The sequence below is a fragment of the Ascaphus truei genome, chromosome 17 (genome assembly GCF_040206685.1).
Source record: "Ascaphus truei isolate aAscTru1 chromosome 17, aAscTru1.hap1, whole genome shotgun sequence".
NCBI classification, from domain to species: domain Eukaryota; kingdom Metazoa; phylum Chordata; class Amphibia; order Anura; family Ascaphidae; genus Ascaphus; species Ascaphus truei.
In genome coordinates this window covers 15,457,811-15,473,593 of record NC_134499.1, presented here as the reverse complement: position 1 = coordinate 15,473,593, position 15,783 = coordinate 15,457,811, and the positions used below count along the sequence as shown (strand labels likewise).

Sequence of the window (15,783 nt, the reverse complement as noted above, 5' to 3'; positions counted from 1 at the left end):
AATAATAAGACCAGCAGCCTATGATATAACTCTGACACCCTATGTCAGATAGAGAGATGAAGAAAAACGTTATATCTGTGGCGCTAAGCCTTAAATAAAATATACAACCAGATGGAAGTGGATGTCCTCTGGGGCTCTCCTCACGAAGACGGTCAAATCAAGTAAAAGATATAAAAACAAACATAGTGTAATACAATAAAACCTCCTAATAGACAGACATACTAACACATATGGACAACGAAGGCTGAGACAAACAGATGATTGATGAGCAATAAAACATTTAATAAAACAATTCAATATATAATAATAAACACTAAAAAGTATACTTGTGCACACAACAACGCTGGCTAAGCTAGCCGCTTACCAGACTAAGATGGTAAATGAGCAGTGGATAATTCAGAGAGTATTCCCTCTCGTGATGGTAGATGTCAGCTCCCCAACTCAGCAACAGTCCGACGGTACACAGGGGCCTCCAACGGGGTTTCTCCTTCCCCTTCTCCGCGCAGATCTCAGCTGGGCAAGCACGCCGGACCGCGTGTCACCGGAACAAGCGTCACCACGTGAGCAGCGACAGCATGGGACACAGGCACATCTCAGCGCCACTCCGCGGCAGATGAATCCAGCAAAAGATCTGTATGCGGCTGGGGACTGTGAACTGTGCGTGTAGCTGGTAGTCGGAGGAGCTGTGCAGTGTAGAGGGTACTCTGGAGCATCAGAAGTGCACAAGTGATCCGCCCTACGCGTTTCGGAAGACTGTGCTTCCTTCCTCAGGGGCAAAAAAGTAGTGCATCAATCACACCTAGTCCACCTAATATAGTCCCGGTTTAAAGGTACAGTGTCCCTAGTAAAGAATCTTGGACATGCGCATTAGGAACATGGTGTCTGTGTGTCACAGCTGCAAGGAACATAAACATACAAACACTAAACATTAAACATGAAACACACATTTATAACATATGCCTGCCAAATACATAATAGTAGTCAGCTGTAATATCTCATGGTATTCCTGTTATTTAACCATGCTAGACACATAGGAGTTATACAAATATTTTAAAATCATTACACTAGTCTGATCAAAAAGTATTAAAGCATGCATGAATAATATAACATATAAGGATCTTCCTACTGTAATAAGCATAATGGTATTTTTTAATAATTTCAGTGAAATATATATCCTGACAAAAGTTCCAGTATATATATAGGAACACCAAACAGAAATGTGACGTATAGTATGCAGAGGGAACAATTATCAAAATACAAACCTAACAATATATCCTAAAAAATTCCTAAAAAATTCCTAAGGGAAACATGTAAGCAACCATAATGATGGCTCTAATAATGCAGTGCCCAGCACACAGCCCCAAGCCAAAATGCATATATACACTACCAACAATATAATAATAAACGTAATATTAACCCTTGTGTTTTAACGTGAATATCAATTAAAAATTAATTAAAAAATAAATTAAAAAATACACTAAAAAATACATATATACAGGATCGCCTGAAGGAACAGAGACCGAAGTATCAGATCAAAGAACATCATTTATTTATTAAAAATGCCTTGAGGTCAAACTCGATGTTAAGGCCTAATGGTGTGAGCGTCTGGAGTTCGTATATCCAGAAGGACTCTTTTCTGCCCAGGAGGCTATTTGTATTTCCTCCCCGCCAGTTTAGAATAAGTGATTCTATGGCCATGCATTTTAATCCTGCAGGGTTCTTCCCGTGTACCTGGAGAAAGTGATTCGACACGCTATGTGTGACTAAACCTTTGGTGATATTGTAAACATGTTCATATTAACGGCGTTTTATTGTTCTTTTTGTCATTCCCACATATTGCAAACCGCAGGGACACTCCAGGAGATAAATGACATTTGTACTGTTGCATGTGATGTGTTGTTTGATGTTGTACGTTTTTTTAGTAACTGTAGACGCAAAAGAAGTACTTCTGAGACTATACTTACAGGCTGTGCAAGCGTTACAAGTAAAATAACCCTTAGGACCAAAGCCATTTTTTGATTTCCTCCGTGATAAAGGACAACTGGGAGCCAATTGTTGTCCAATATTTGGTGCCCTTTTAAACACAATATTTGGTTTCTTTGGAAGTATATTAACTAAATCCCTACCCTTCAGTAGGATAGGCCAATGCTTGTGTAAGATTTTCTTTATATTGGGGGCCATGGAATTATATTGGGTAATAAAAGGAATTTTGGCTGTTGTCTCAGATTTCTTTTTGTACTGGAGAAGGCTATCTCTGTCTAACAGTTCAACCTCCGATATGGTCTTATTCAACTCGTGTGCTGGATATTTTCTTTCGATAAATTAGTTTTTTAGTTCTTGTGCTTGAGATTGAAAAACGCTATTGCTTGAACTATTCCTTTTTAGCCTGATGAACTGGCCCTTTGGTATGTTGTTGATCCACGCAGGGTTGTGATGACTACTGGCGTGCAAATAGTTGTTAGCTTGGACAGATTTAAAAAAGGTTTTCGTGAGTAAGTGGTTATTTTCTATATATATACATAAATCCAAAAATTCAATAGATGTGTGGCTAGAAGTGAAAGTGAAATTGAGATTAAAAGGATTAGTGTTCATATATTCTTGAAATAATATTAAATCTTGTGAAGTGCCCGACCAAATAAAGAAAATATCGTCGATGTAGCGCCGCCATAGGACCAAGCTCGCTCCAAAAGGGCAGCCAGACCAGATGTAATTGTCCTCCCAGCTACCCATAAATAGATTGGCATAACTAGGAGCGAACTTTGTACCCATGGCGGTGCCATATGTCTGAAGATAATACACACCATTAAAGTTAAAATAATTATGTGATAATATAAACTTAATACCAGTGATAAGAAAAGATTTAAATGCGTCTGATATTGACGGATCACCTTCCAGTACATGGCCAATAGCCTCACAACCCTGTACGTGGTCAATCACTGTATAGAGTGAAGACACATCTGCCGTGACTAAATGAAACTGTTGCTGCCACTGGATGTCCCTGAGGGTCTGCAATATGTGGGTTTGGTGACATATGGCTGCAAATGATGGTCTATGAACTCTGATAAATGTGATGTGAGTGACTGAATACCGGATACGATTGGACGTCCCGGAGGTTTGAGCAGATTCTTATGTATTTTTGGTATGATATAGAATATTGGTATAACCGGATATTTATTATATAGAAATTCGAACTCTTGCCTGGTCACAACTTGTTGATCCAAGCCTTCGTTTAAAAACTCCATAAGTTTATGTTGGAATTTAACTGTAGGGTTAGTGGGGAGGGGCTGGTACGTGGACCGGTCCTCAAGGATACGAAGTGTTTCCTGGACATAGTAACTTTTGTCCATAATTACCAGCCCCCCCCCCCTCTTTGTCTGCAGGCTTAATCACAATCGTTTCACTTTCTCCAAGTGTTTTAAGAAGGCCCTTTTCTTCTATACTTAGATTATGCCTCTTGATCTTAAAGTTTCGGCTCTGTGACTCCAGGTCATCCGTGACCATTTTTGAAAAAGTGCTAACATAGGCCCCACTCATAAACTTAGGAAAAAAGTAGAAGGGTTTCTGAACTTGGAACCCGTGCTGGGCACTGCACTGATGGGCAGATTTGTGCCATCGTCCTGTCTGGAAACCGCATCTCTAACAAAATATTTTTTGAGACACAGCTTCCTGTCAAAACGCTGCACATCCACATACAGCTGGAAGCTACTGGGACCTACCACCGGGGAGAAGGACAAACCTTTAGAAAGGACCTCCCTCTCCTTATCTGTGATGGGATATTGGCTTATATTGAATATATTGTTATATGTAGGTTTTACCGTTTGTGTACTTTTCCCTGTCTTACTGCCTCCTCTGGTTCCTCTGTTGTACTTTTTCTTTTTCTGGCTCTCGATGTGCCCTCTCTCCCTAGTAGATCTTTGATCGCTTCCCTGGCGTTCTGTTGTTCCCTGCTTTTTCTCCAGTCTAAAAAAGAAAAGGTTTGTTTATCCTCACGACTGTTACTTAATGCCTGTTGCTCTAATTCGAAATCAACCAATGGTTGATACTTATTACTATGTTGGTATTTTTCGAAAATAGAATCAATTTCTTTGTCTAGATGTACAGTATTTGTCTAGATGTACAGTATTTGTCTAGATGTACAGTATTTGGAACAGACATGGATGTTTGGGATTAACAGCATCATCTCTATGAGATTTAGACCGTGTCTCCTTTCTCCTAGCTTTGGGAGTGATAAATTCTACTGGATTGGAGGGTTTTTCTTTGGCCTCAAGAGACTGTTTTGTGTGATGAATGGGAATTTTATGGGAGTAATCCTTGGGAATAGAAGCTTTTTGATCCCTATATTTCTCTTTGAATTTTTTTTTTTCAACTTTGTCTTTATTTGTTTTTTGTGCATACAATCATGAGCAAACAGGATGTTGCAAACTGTTCATAGTATACACCAAACTATCTAGGACAAACTACATAAAACAAACACATGATGGGGAGACAACAGGACAAGACATCGACATACCAACGACAACATAGGAGAGAAAGGGGGAGGGGAAGGCGGGGAGGGAAAGGGGGGGGGTAAGGGATCGGCGAAGAATAATCACTTTTATCGTGTCCTCCGGTACTGTACTTCTTTGCTGCTAGCGCTTTGCCCGTCACCACCTCACAGAGGTCTCAGGAGTAGTTCCACTTCAACTTTCTGTTTGTATTGGTTTAGTGTATCACTAAGCCCCGGGGGAGTCCCTTCCGTCTGTCCGTCATATCTAGCTCCCAGCCACCCATCCAAGGAGAACTCACCTAAATCTATTAAATCCATATTGTGGCACCATTCACCCCCTGAATATCAGTCTGAGCCAGCCATAATGACCAGACCTTTTCGAATTTATCGCCCGAATCGTTAACTAAGCTCATTAACTTCTCCATTCGGCATATGAACCAAATTCTGTTTCTGATTTTATCTATAGAAGGAATCGCATTCTGATTCCACAATGCTGCGGTCTCACACCTCATAGCTGTAGCAAAGTGTGCTATCAGCTTGTTACCTGATCTAGATACATCATTGGTAGGTTTGCCTAATAAAAATAGCCACGGGTCCAGCTGAATTTTGAGCCCCAAGAAGATCCGCTACAGCCAATCTCGGATCCGGGTCCAGACCGGCACTATTTTCGGGCAAGACCACAGCATGTGAACCAAATCCTCCTGTTCCCCGCACTGCCTAGGGCAGAGCGGGGAAGAGCCCGGGACGAATTTCGCCAATCTAACTGGGGTGAGGTACCAGCGTAACAACACCTTATATGAGTTCTCCTTTAATGTCGTACAAATGGAGCTACTAGCTGCGGCTTTAAACACCGCAGACCAGTCCTCGTCCTCTAATGTGCTTTATAGGTCCTCCTCCCACTGAACCATAAAACGGGGTTTGGCTGTCTTGTCCGAGTCAGTATTAACCAACCCTCTGTATATGGCAGAGATCAGTCCCCGCGTGTCTGCACCACGCACGCAGAGCTGTTCAAAATTCGTTAACGGTGGCCTCACCGGGTGTGCGTTGTAGTATGCCCGAACCTGGAGGTACCTCATAAATTCAGTATTGGGTATGTCTGTTTCCGACCGTAATAGCTCAAAGGATTTAATCTTTCCACTACCCTCCAGGTCCTTCAATCGCCTAATCCCCAATTTGCGCCATAACGGAAAGCTCTTGTTTGATAAACCAGGAGCAAAATCTGGATTGCCATATAGGGGAGCCATCAGTGTGTGTTTGGAGGTTATCGAGCGATTACCTTTAGCAGCCTCCCAAACCGAGAGTGAGTTGAGAACAGAGGTCAGCGGAACGAGAACATCCTTTACCCGTGTCCTCGGGTACCAGATCAGGTCCTTGAGCTCAAGCGGGGCGCACATCTCCCTCTCCAGCGCCACCCACCGCCTGAGCTCCGGATCTCCGTGCCACTGCGTAATTTGGCACAACTGCGCCGCTTTGTAGTAGGATATGACGCTCGGAACTGCCAGACCACCAGCTTCCTTAGCTTTCTGCATTAATTTTACTTTAATCCGTGGTTTTTTACCGTTCCAAATAAATTGTGAGATTGATTTTTGAAGCCCTGTAATGTCTGCTCGTACCACGGCTATCGGGAGAGTTTGGAACAGATATAGAATCCGGAGAAGGATATTCATCTTGACACTGTAGATTCTCCCCAACCAAGAAATACCATATGCCTTCCAATCCTGTAGCTCTTTTTTGAGAGTCCTCAGCAGACTGGGATAATTAGCCTGGTATAAAGCGCCTACTTTTTTCGTGATATGCACTCCTAAGTATTTCATGGATGCAGGACGCCACTTAAACTCAAAATTGAGTTCTATCAGCTTCTCCATCTCTCTGGGTAAGTTAAAGCTTAAAGCCTCTGATTTAGACTGATTTATTTTAAATCTAGAGATCTGGGCAAATTAGGTAGCGAGATGAGCGGCTTAGTAAGAGTTAGAATTATGTCATCTGCGTACAAAGCCACTTTGTGTTCCTGGGAGTGGATTTGTACCCCAGAGATATCAGCGTTGTTCCGAATTTGTGCTGCAAGAGGCTCGATGCATAAGGCGAATAACAGGGGTGAGAGCGGGCATCCCTGTCTCGTGCCACTTTTAATTGGAAATAAGTCCGAAGGGAACCCCTGGAGGACCACCTTAGCTGCTGGTGCGGCATATAATGCTTTGACTGCCTGCCGGAATATGCCTCCAAACCCAAATGCTCCAAGCGTGGACTCCAGGTATGGCCAGTCAATCCTGTGAAAGGCCTTCTCCGCATCTAGGCTTAAGGCTACACTTCGGATCTCGTTGGTTCCTATAAAGTCTATGATATCCACAATCCTTCTAGTATTGTCGGCCGCTTGTCTATTGGTAATGAATCCAACTTGATCCGGATGGATTAGCCTCGGCAGGATGACACTTAATCTATTGGCCAATAATTTAGAGTAGATTTTAACATCTGTGTTAATTAATGATATTGGCCGATAGCTTTGGCAATTTGTGGGATCTTTATCCCCTTTATGAATTACCGAGATCGACGCCTGGAGCATCTGTCCCGCGAAAGGCTCTCCTGCTAGCATTCCATTAAACAGCTGGAGCATATGTGGAGCTAAGACTCCGATAATTTTTTTATAATACAGATTGGAGAACCCGTCCGGGCCGGGGGCCTTTGACGCCTTTAGGTTTTTTACTACCGCTGCCAATTCCTCCCCTGTAAAGTCGCTTTGGATTGCCTCTCGCTTTAATCTGGTCAATTGTGGCAGTGCAGCGTGCGCTAAGAATTTCCGCAGTTTACTGCTTGTCTTAGAGTTGTGAACCACCTTCTCCCCATTGTATAGCTGTGCGTAAAATTTCGCGAACTCCCCCACTATAACTTTGGGGTTAGAGGAGACCTGTCCCTCTGCTGTCTTAATAGAATGGATATTAAAATTTGGTTTCCGATTACGGAGTCTGGTGGCTAGCATAGTGTCCGGTTTATTAGTTTTTTCATAAAACGTCCTCTGTGTCCAACTCATGTCTTTCTCAGCTCTGGAGGTGAGGAGGAGATTTAGTTCAATCCTAACATCCTTCAACTCCTTTAATGTGTTATCTCTACCTGTCCGGTTATGTAGTATAGAGAGCTCATGTAACCTTTGATATAGCTGAAAATAAAGAAAAACCTGGCGCCAAATTGTCAGTGGAATGTCCTGTACTCCTCAAGGGATCCGCACACTTGCTCGACAGACCATGCAAAGAAAAAAACACAAACAAACAAAAATCATAGCGCAACACTGTAGGGTAAGCAGTACTGCACTAATATACATAGACAATTAAGAATCCTAGCGACAATTAAAACAACTATTTATTAAAAAGAACTATGCCAAGACCGGCAATGGCAAATACAAAGAACCCCAGGTCATCTGGGACACAAAAATTGGAGCCCTACTTACAGACAGCAAGGCTTAAACTCGCATGGTAGGAACAAGTCCTAGATAGAGATGGTCTCCCTGCCGGGTGATGTCTCTGCTCCGTTGCGGCTCAAACTCCAGTTAGTCCCTGCGATGGTAGCCGGAACAGCTCTGGCCGTGGAGGCTGGTGTGCGGGGTCCACAGCTCTGCACCGCGTGTAGACACACGCCTCACTTCCTCCTCCGGAGCAACGGGAAGTCTCTGCGCGCCCGCGCGCGATAGTACCCGTGGCCTTAAAGGGACAGCTGGCAGGCTGAAGGAAAAGCAGGGCTCCAATGCCAAATTACCATAAACGTCCAAATTCAGTCAAACAGTGGCTGTGCTACTAGCCCTACGCGTTTCGTAGATGTCACTCTACTTCCTCAGGGGCGTGGGCTAACCATGGATAGCTGAGGAAGCTTACGGATTCGAGCTGTGAACCCCGCACACCAGCCTCCATAGCCAGAGCTGTTCCGGCTACCATCGCAGGGACTAACTGGAGTTTGAGCCGCAACGGAGCAGAGACATCACCCGGCAGGGAGACCATCTCTATCTAGGACTTGTTCCTACCATGCGAGTTTAAGCCTTGCTGTCTGTAAGTAGGGCTCCAATTTTTGTGTCCCAGATGACCTGCGGTTCTTTGTATTTGCCATTGCCGGTCTTGGCATAGTTCTTTTTAATAAATAGTTGTTTTAATTGTCGCTAGGATTCTTAATTGTCTGTGTATATTAGTGCAGTACTGCTTACCCTACAGTGTTGCGCTATGATTTTTGTTTGTTTGTGTTTTTTTCTTTGCATGGTCTGTCGAGCAAGTGTGCGGATCCCTTGAGGAGTACAGGACATTCCACTGACAATTTGGCGCCAGGTTTTTCTTTATTTTGTGTTATTCTGTTAGTACTGGCAGTATCACCGAGCAGCCATCCTTTATTAGAAGTTATTTTTAATATCAACTGTGTTTTACACTTTAGCGCTAGTTCACAATTTTTTTCACCATTTCTTTGATATAGCTGAGTTAATTTGGCTTCCTTTTTTTTTTTTCTACCCGCTGCTATTCCAATTAGTACCCCTCGTATTGTGGCCTTGTGAGCCTCCCATAACATAGAATGGGATTCCACACTGCCTTTGTTTGTCCGAAAATAGTGCGAAATTTCGCCTTTGACTTGTTTCTGTATATCCGGTATTTTAATTATAGATTCGTTTAGCTTCCAGTTTGCTCCCGGTTTAACAGCTCCAATTTGACTGCATCTTAGCTCTATTGATGCATGATCCGACCATGTAATATCATGGATACTTGTGTCGGCTATTTGTGGGACCATTCTACCAGACACAAAGAAGTGGTCAATCCTACTGTAGCTGTCATGGGGATGGGAATAGAAGGAGTAGCTATGGTCTCCTTGGTGTTGCTCTCTCCATATGTCCACTAGACCAAGTTGTTTTAGTCCCTTCAATAGGGGGATATTCCCCTCCCTCCTCATGGGTTGCTGGGATGAAGAGCGATCAACTCTCGGGTCCATGACCGTATTGAAGTCTCCACCTAAGACTATGTGTCCCTCTGCCCACTGCTGTAGCTTCTGGAAAAATGTGTCGAAGAAGTAAGGTTGCCCTTCGCTAGGTGCATATACACAGGCCAGTGTTATTCTAGACTGCTTGAGAAGTCCTACCAGGACAATGAATCGTCCCTTAGGATCCCTTTTAATCTTTTCAACCTGGAAGGGGGTCTTATTATGTATCAGGATAGCTACTCCATTTTTTTTTGTCACCTGAAGATAGGAATATCTGTTGATAGTGTGAGTCTAGGAATTTTGGTCTGTTTCTTGAACTAAAGTGGGTTTCTTGCAGGAATACCACATCTGCCCTTCTCCTTTTAAACTCCGCAAAGGCGACCCTCCTCTTATGTGGACTATTGAGCCCCTTAGCATTCTGTGATATGAAAGTTACCGCCATCCTATAGTGTGGTGTGTGCATAGCAGTAGTTTATAATCAATCTTACGCTTACCCAGATCCAAGATCCCTTGACGGACTTGTGAGTCGTAGTGCTGGCACCTGTAGAACTTCTCCTGCCTTTCACCTTTTGGGGCTGAGGTGAGGAAGAAATAAAACATGAGGGAAGAACACATATACGAATCACACATAAAAACAAAAAGAACCGTGTTGGCCTCGTTAGACCTCGGGTTCATTGCCCGGAATAGATCTCTTCTCACTGGACCCCCCTCCCTCCCGATCCAGTTCCATGGCCCAACGTCCCAGCCAAGGATATCCGGGTCTTTGCCAGGGAAACAGTCCAAGCCCACCTCCCTGGTATCGACGCACATGCCTGCAGGTAGAGTGGCAACCCGCCCCCCTCCCGCCGGCTTTTAAAGGTAACCAAAACCTAACTGCTATCCTTTAATCTTTCCCCAACTGTATCTATAACTATCCCCATCTTCCCTCCCACTCTCCCCCCCCAAACAACCCGATTAATCTTAAACTAAGTACCCCTAACAGTCCTCACCCCCCTCCCTCCTTGTGTAGATAGATGAGACCCTTAGCCTGGACCCCCTCTTCTTTGTATGGGCTCTAGTATATGTTCTCTGTTTTTATCCCTCTACCGGCTGGCTGTACTTTGCCCTCTTCCCCTTAGCCAGTCTCTTCTAGTGCCCATATCTACCGCTCTGCCGGCCATGCTCCACGTTCTCAGTCCCCGCCTGACTGCTGGCACAACCTGTGTCTCTCCCCGGCGGCGGAATTCCCGCACCCCCGCCAGGGAGGACCGTTTTCCTTCCGGGTCTTCGAGACATCCGGGCTTTCCACCCCACTTCCGCTGCTTCCGGTCCGTCTGACCTAACTCCCGCTCTCGCGAGATCCGGATCAGAGATGTCGTCAGACTGGGCGAGGCAGTCGCATTCAGAGGCAGCTCCTCGCGGCAAGAAGGTGTATCCATAGGCGGGTCCCAGGGCGGGTCTCACTCACGGAGCAGTCGTTCCCGCCAAGACCTCGGCCGCCATTGGAGTCTCCGCGCCTCGGCTCCTTCCACTTCAGGTAAGCCTGGGGTGGCCATTTTGGCGGCAAAAAAACGTGGCAAAATATCTTTGGGCTAGTTCCGACCTTCTGAACCTCCTTGTCCTGCCCTAGAGTCCTCTAATGCTGCCCACAGGTGGTAATACTGCGTGACTGTTCGATTCAGGGGGTTAAACTGGGAAAACTGTGCATCGCCTGCAGCGACTTAAAACTTCTAGAACTTCATAAACTTTGGCAATTTTGCCCCCCCCCCCCCCCTACTGCTTGCTCTTGTCGTTTTTCTTTTGGGGAGGAGGATCCCGATCGTCTCGGTGGTGTATCCACTGTACGCTCCTCCTGAGCCCCATGAGAGCCGGAGTCTGAGGTCCCTCTGACTCCCAGCTTCTTCAAGTAGCTCATCCCCTCCGATGGGTGCTTTAGCACATGTGGTCGGCCATTTTTTATGGCTACTAGGGCAAATGGAAATGCCCACCGGTAGCGGATCTCCCGATCCCTGAGCTCTTTGGTTATATGACCCACAGCTCTCCTCCTTGCCAAGGTGAGGGGGGATATATCTTGGTACACTGTGAGCGTGATGCCCTCGAATGTGATGTGTGGGGTGGCCGGGGCGATCCTGCTCACTTCCTCCTTTATTGAGAAATAGTGGAGCCTCAGAATAACGTCTCTAGGGGGGTTTGATGGCAACGGTCGTGATCTCAGCGCCCAATGGCATCTATCCATCCTCAGGTCTGACTCTGACTTGCCTGGGAGAATAGATGCCACCCATCGTGTCAATAGGGCCTCCGGGTCTAAAATTTCCTCTGGGATGCCCCGGACCCTCAGATTGTTCCTCCTGTCCCTATTTTCACTATCCTCTTGGCGGGACTCCATGTCTGCTATTCTGTCCTCTATGGCCTGTACCCGCGAGTGTGTCTCCTGGTGCCACTTGGAGCTTTCCTCCATCTGCTCCTCCAGTTCATTCGTTCGTGTGCCAATTTGTAGAATATCTTTCCGTAGCCCCTCCACTTCGCCCCTGAAGAATGTTTTCAAGTCCACAAGTAAGCGGGAGATCTCTTTTTTTATTATTCGGGACTGACCCGCTGCAGCCGCGGCCCCCTCCATATCTTGTGCCGAATCCGAGTCCGACATACTGCACCGACACACTTTATTCGAGCAAATACCCAGTATGTACCTGGCAGATACCTGGAATGCGCCGCTCCTCACCTCTGACAAGCCCCGTTGCGTTTGCCTTCCCAGCCTGGGTTCATGCCTGGCTGACGGGCGGCTGATCTGTTAAATGATAATGATTAGGATTTAATAGGCTGCAATGCTTCGCGTGTCTACCAGATGGCATAAATTCATGAATTGTAATGCAGTATATATATATATATACTGTGCAGTATTGCAGCCAGCGGGAATAAAATGCTTCAATCCCTGCCTGGGAAATACCTCAATGCACTCGGGCAGAAAACAGTCACAAACCTCAATACACCCGGGTATACCCGAATTCGTGGGACTAGCCGAGCTCGAATAAAGTGTGTCGCCAGTGTAGCCTACATCTCTGCTGCTCCGGCCTTGCCCTGGCCGGTGAAGTAGGCCCTCACATCAGATTTGCGCCGGGTTCTTTGTCTAGTCGCTGCCATCCCTCCTCCGGTTTCAGATTGTTATCTGGGGTGTGTTAGATGTTGCTGGCGCTAGTTTTAAAATGTCCAGGTTTGGTTTTTTATTGTTTATTTGCTAATATCTGCCGGCGGTTGGGGGAGCTGTGCAGTTACACTTCCATCTCCAACCTGCCGCGCATGCGCATCCATTTCTCTTTGAATTTTGATGTTTTTTTCTTCCAGCTTCTATAGGTACCCGTTTTGAAATCAATTCTATCCCTCTGGAATTTACTTTGTTTACGGCCAATAATATCCTTCTGCATACTATCCATCTTGGACTTAATCCTATCTTCCACCACTGATTGTTCACTATTGTTTTGGAATTTGGCAAATTGTACTTTCATAGCATTTATCTCATCGTCCAATTGCTGGAGTGCTACTTTGCGTTTAGATATTAACAATCGCATTAATTCAAAGGAACAATTGTCCAGGAGACGATTCCACTCTAAAGTGAAATCTTCGCTTTGAAAATCAGTGGTGGATGGCTTGAAAATTCTCAAGCCACGAGGTATTCTCTTTTGTTCAATGTACTTTTCTAATGTAATTGCATCCCATAGCTGTTTGGTTTCACTTAATAGCAATGTTTCCAGTTTATCAGCTAAATCATACATATCATCCGGAACATCAGTAATATGTACCGGTGTATCATCATCGGAAAATATCCTATTGATATCAATATTTCTGTTGGCCCTAAGGGCAAATAATTGAGACATGGTATATAAAAGCAGCTAGCCTCAAAAGAGAATCTAGACACTATAACAACAAAAAACAAGGCAGCGCTAATAATAATAAGACCAGCAGCCTATGATATAACTCTGACACCCTATGTCAGATAGAGAGATGAAGAAAAACGTTATATCTGTGGCGCTAAGCCTTAAATAAAATATACAACCAGATGGAAGTGGATGTCCTCTGGGGCTCTCCTCACGAAGACGGTCAAATCATGTAAAAGATACAGAGGCTTGGGGGGAAATAGGATGTGACGTCATTGAAAGCTTGTCACATGGTACTAGAGCCAATCAGAGTAGGGATGGAGTTCCCACGCTCTGATTGGCTACCATACCATGTGAGGGCGGCCATGTGCCTTTTCATGACGTCATCTTAAAGGCAATTGAAGCAAAGCCATTCTGATTAGCTGTGCTTTCATTCCCTTTAAGTAACGTCATCATTTTTTTTTTTTGGCCAAAACACATGGTTTTCACGGCCCAATCAGGACCGTGTGAACCATGACGAAAAATGTGACGTCATAGGCCTTTAAAAGCCTATGTCGTCTCATTTTGAAACCAGACGCCGCGGAGGAAGGACCTCCGGGCAAGAAAGAAGACCAGGGCGTGGCCGCAGACGGGGAGAAGACCCCGCCCCACCCCGCTGGAAGGAGATAGAAGAAAGAAGAATACAGATGAAGATGGATTACAAGTAGAAGACCCGTGGATTGATTTGGATTTTTAGTGCAATGTTTATTATTTTATGGTTATTTATTTTATGGGTTCCTGATCGTGGATTGGTTCATGAGTAAGCTGCGCAACGGGAATCGGTGGGGGCAAGTAATGGTAAGTGAACTAAAGAAATGTATTTTATTTAACTTGTTAATTTTTTCAAAAGGTTTTTTAACATGTGTATTTTTTTTTTGTGGTATATCATTTCTTGCCACTGTATGTATGCATGTATATATGTCTAGAGATATATATACATACAGCGTAAGAAGTGATGTTGTTTTAAAAGCTTGATTTGATGTGTTTTAAATTAATTTGTCTGTGCTGCTATGCTTTATTGTGTGTTTAAAGAATTTTAAAATTAGATAGATGAATTCCTTGGTATTGTATTGTGTGTTTGAGGGAGGTAAGCTATAGCCTTGGGTAAGTGAACTAAAGAAATGTATTTTACTTAACTTGTTAATTTTTTTAAAAGCTTTTTTAACATGTGTATTTTTTTTTTTTGTGGTATATCATTTCTTGCCACTGTATGTATGTTTCATTATTTTAGTCATGTGAATGAGTTTTATCCTTTACGGATTTATTCTAGGGTGTATTTTCATATAGAGCCATTGCCAAGTATCCTGCAAGTCACCCTACAGTAGGTTGGTGAAATTTGAATTATAGTGGAACAACTGTACACACTAATGTATTCCATTTCATGTTTTTAATCTGTATATGTGTTTGTTATGCTATCCTCCCATAGATACTGTACCATGTTTATTATTGCTATATTGTGGGAGGTAGGGAGACATGATATTTCACTGTGTTTTTGTAGGGGCTTCGGTTATGGGGACCCTAGGATCATTTATGGGAGCACACCAACAATTCTAACATGATTTCTTGAAGTGTTTTTGCTCACTATGTTAATTTGTAGTTGGTGTGATCTTTAGTTTAGTATTTCCATCTATGGGGTTGATAAGTGGGTGTACGAGGGGGGGGGGCGGCCTTCCGCGGGCTTCGGCCAATCAGTGATGGGTCTGTCAGGCCTCGGGGACGAGCACAGCAGCTTAGATTCCTATAGGCTGTTGTGACGTTCCTGGTCCTATCAGCTCTTGCGGGCTCCCCCAGGGGGACAGGCACTTCCCCTATTGACGGCCCACTTGTCATTATGTAGCCTTACTACCCAGCCTCTCGGCGCGGTCTGGCGTGGAGGGGGTTTGACCTGGTGGTGCGCGAGCCCGCGACTGACGGAGCTACGTGCACATGGGCGCCTATCGTGACGTCTGACCCGCGCGCAGTGGTTTGGCGCGATTCATCCATTTTTAATTGTGTGCCTACTGGGTTTATGTAAAGGGTCCCTATCTCCTAGTTCCCTATACTCCTTGATAAAGGACACCGAGTGTCTGAAACGCGTATGAGGGACTTCTTCATGCCCTAGGGTGATGTTTTGTAGTAGTGCTGAATAAATAGAAGTTTATTTTTCTTACCACCTGGCTCCCTGGCAGTGCACTGTTTTGCTCAGTTTTTTCTCCTGGATTACTCTTCACAGTTTGCATGCCATTTGAAATTGCTACTAGGGACATTTGAGGACAGATGGAGTGGGTAAGATTTATCTCATTATTCGTTTAGTGATGATTATTTATGGATGAGTTCCCTTCAGGAGATGTCCTTGCTGGTCACTCACACATGCGATTTACTCTGATACCCACTCCATAGTTCAGTTAGTCCTATAGACCTGGGTTATATATTATGGACATTTGTGCATGAAGTTCCACCATCTCTGGAGCACCCATTTCGCTACATATCCAT

The 15,783-nt window shown here is 44.5% G+C and overlaps 1 long non-coding RNA gene across 2 annotated transcripts; it reads right to left on the bottom strand.

Annotated features, from left to right (window-relative positions):
• Window positions 1–625: 625 nt before the first annotated feature.
• LOC142467995 (uncharacterized) lies at window positions 626–15,201 on the bottom strand. 2 transcript variants are annotated; one of them, XR_012788551.1, is made up of 3 exons: window positions 14,894–15,201; window positions 3,816–3,960; window positions 626–895 (listed from the first exon to the last, which is right to left on the bottom strand). It is a non-coding gene; the product is annotated as an uncharacterized LOC142467995 (long non-coding RNA). The 2 variants fall into 2 exon arrangements; XR_012788550.1 differs by lacking the exon at window positions 14,894–15,201 and adding an exon at window positions 9,919–10,086.
• Window positions 15,202–15,783: the final 582 nt, after the last annotated feature.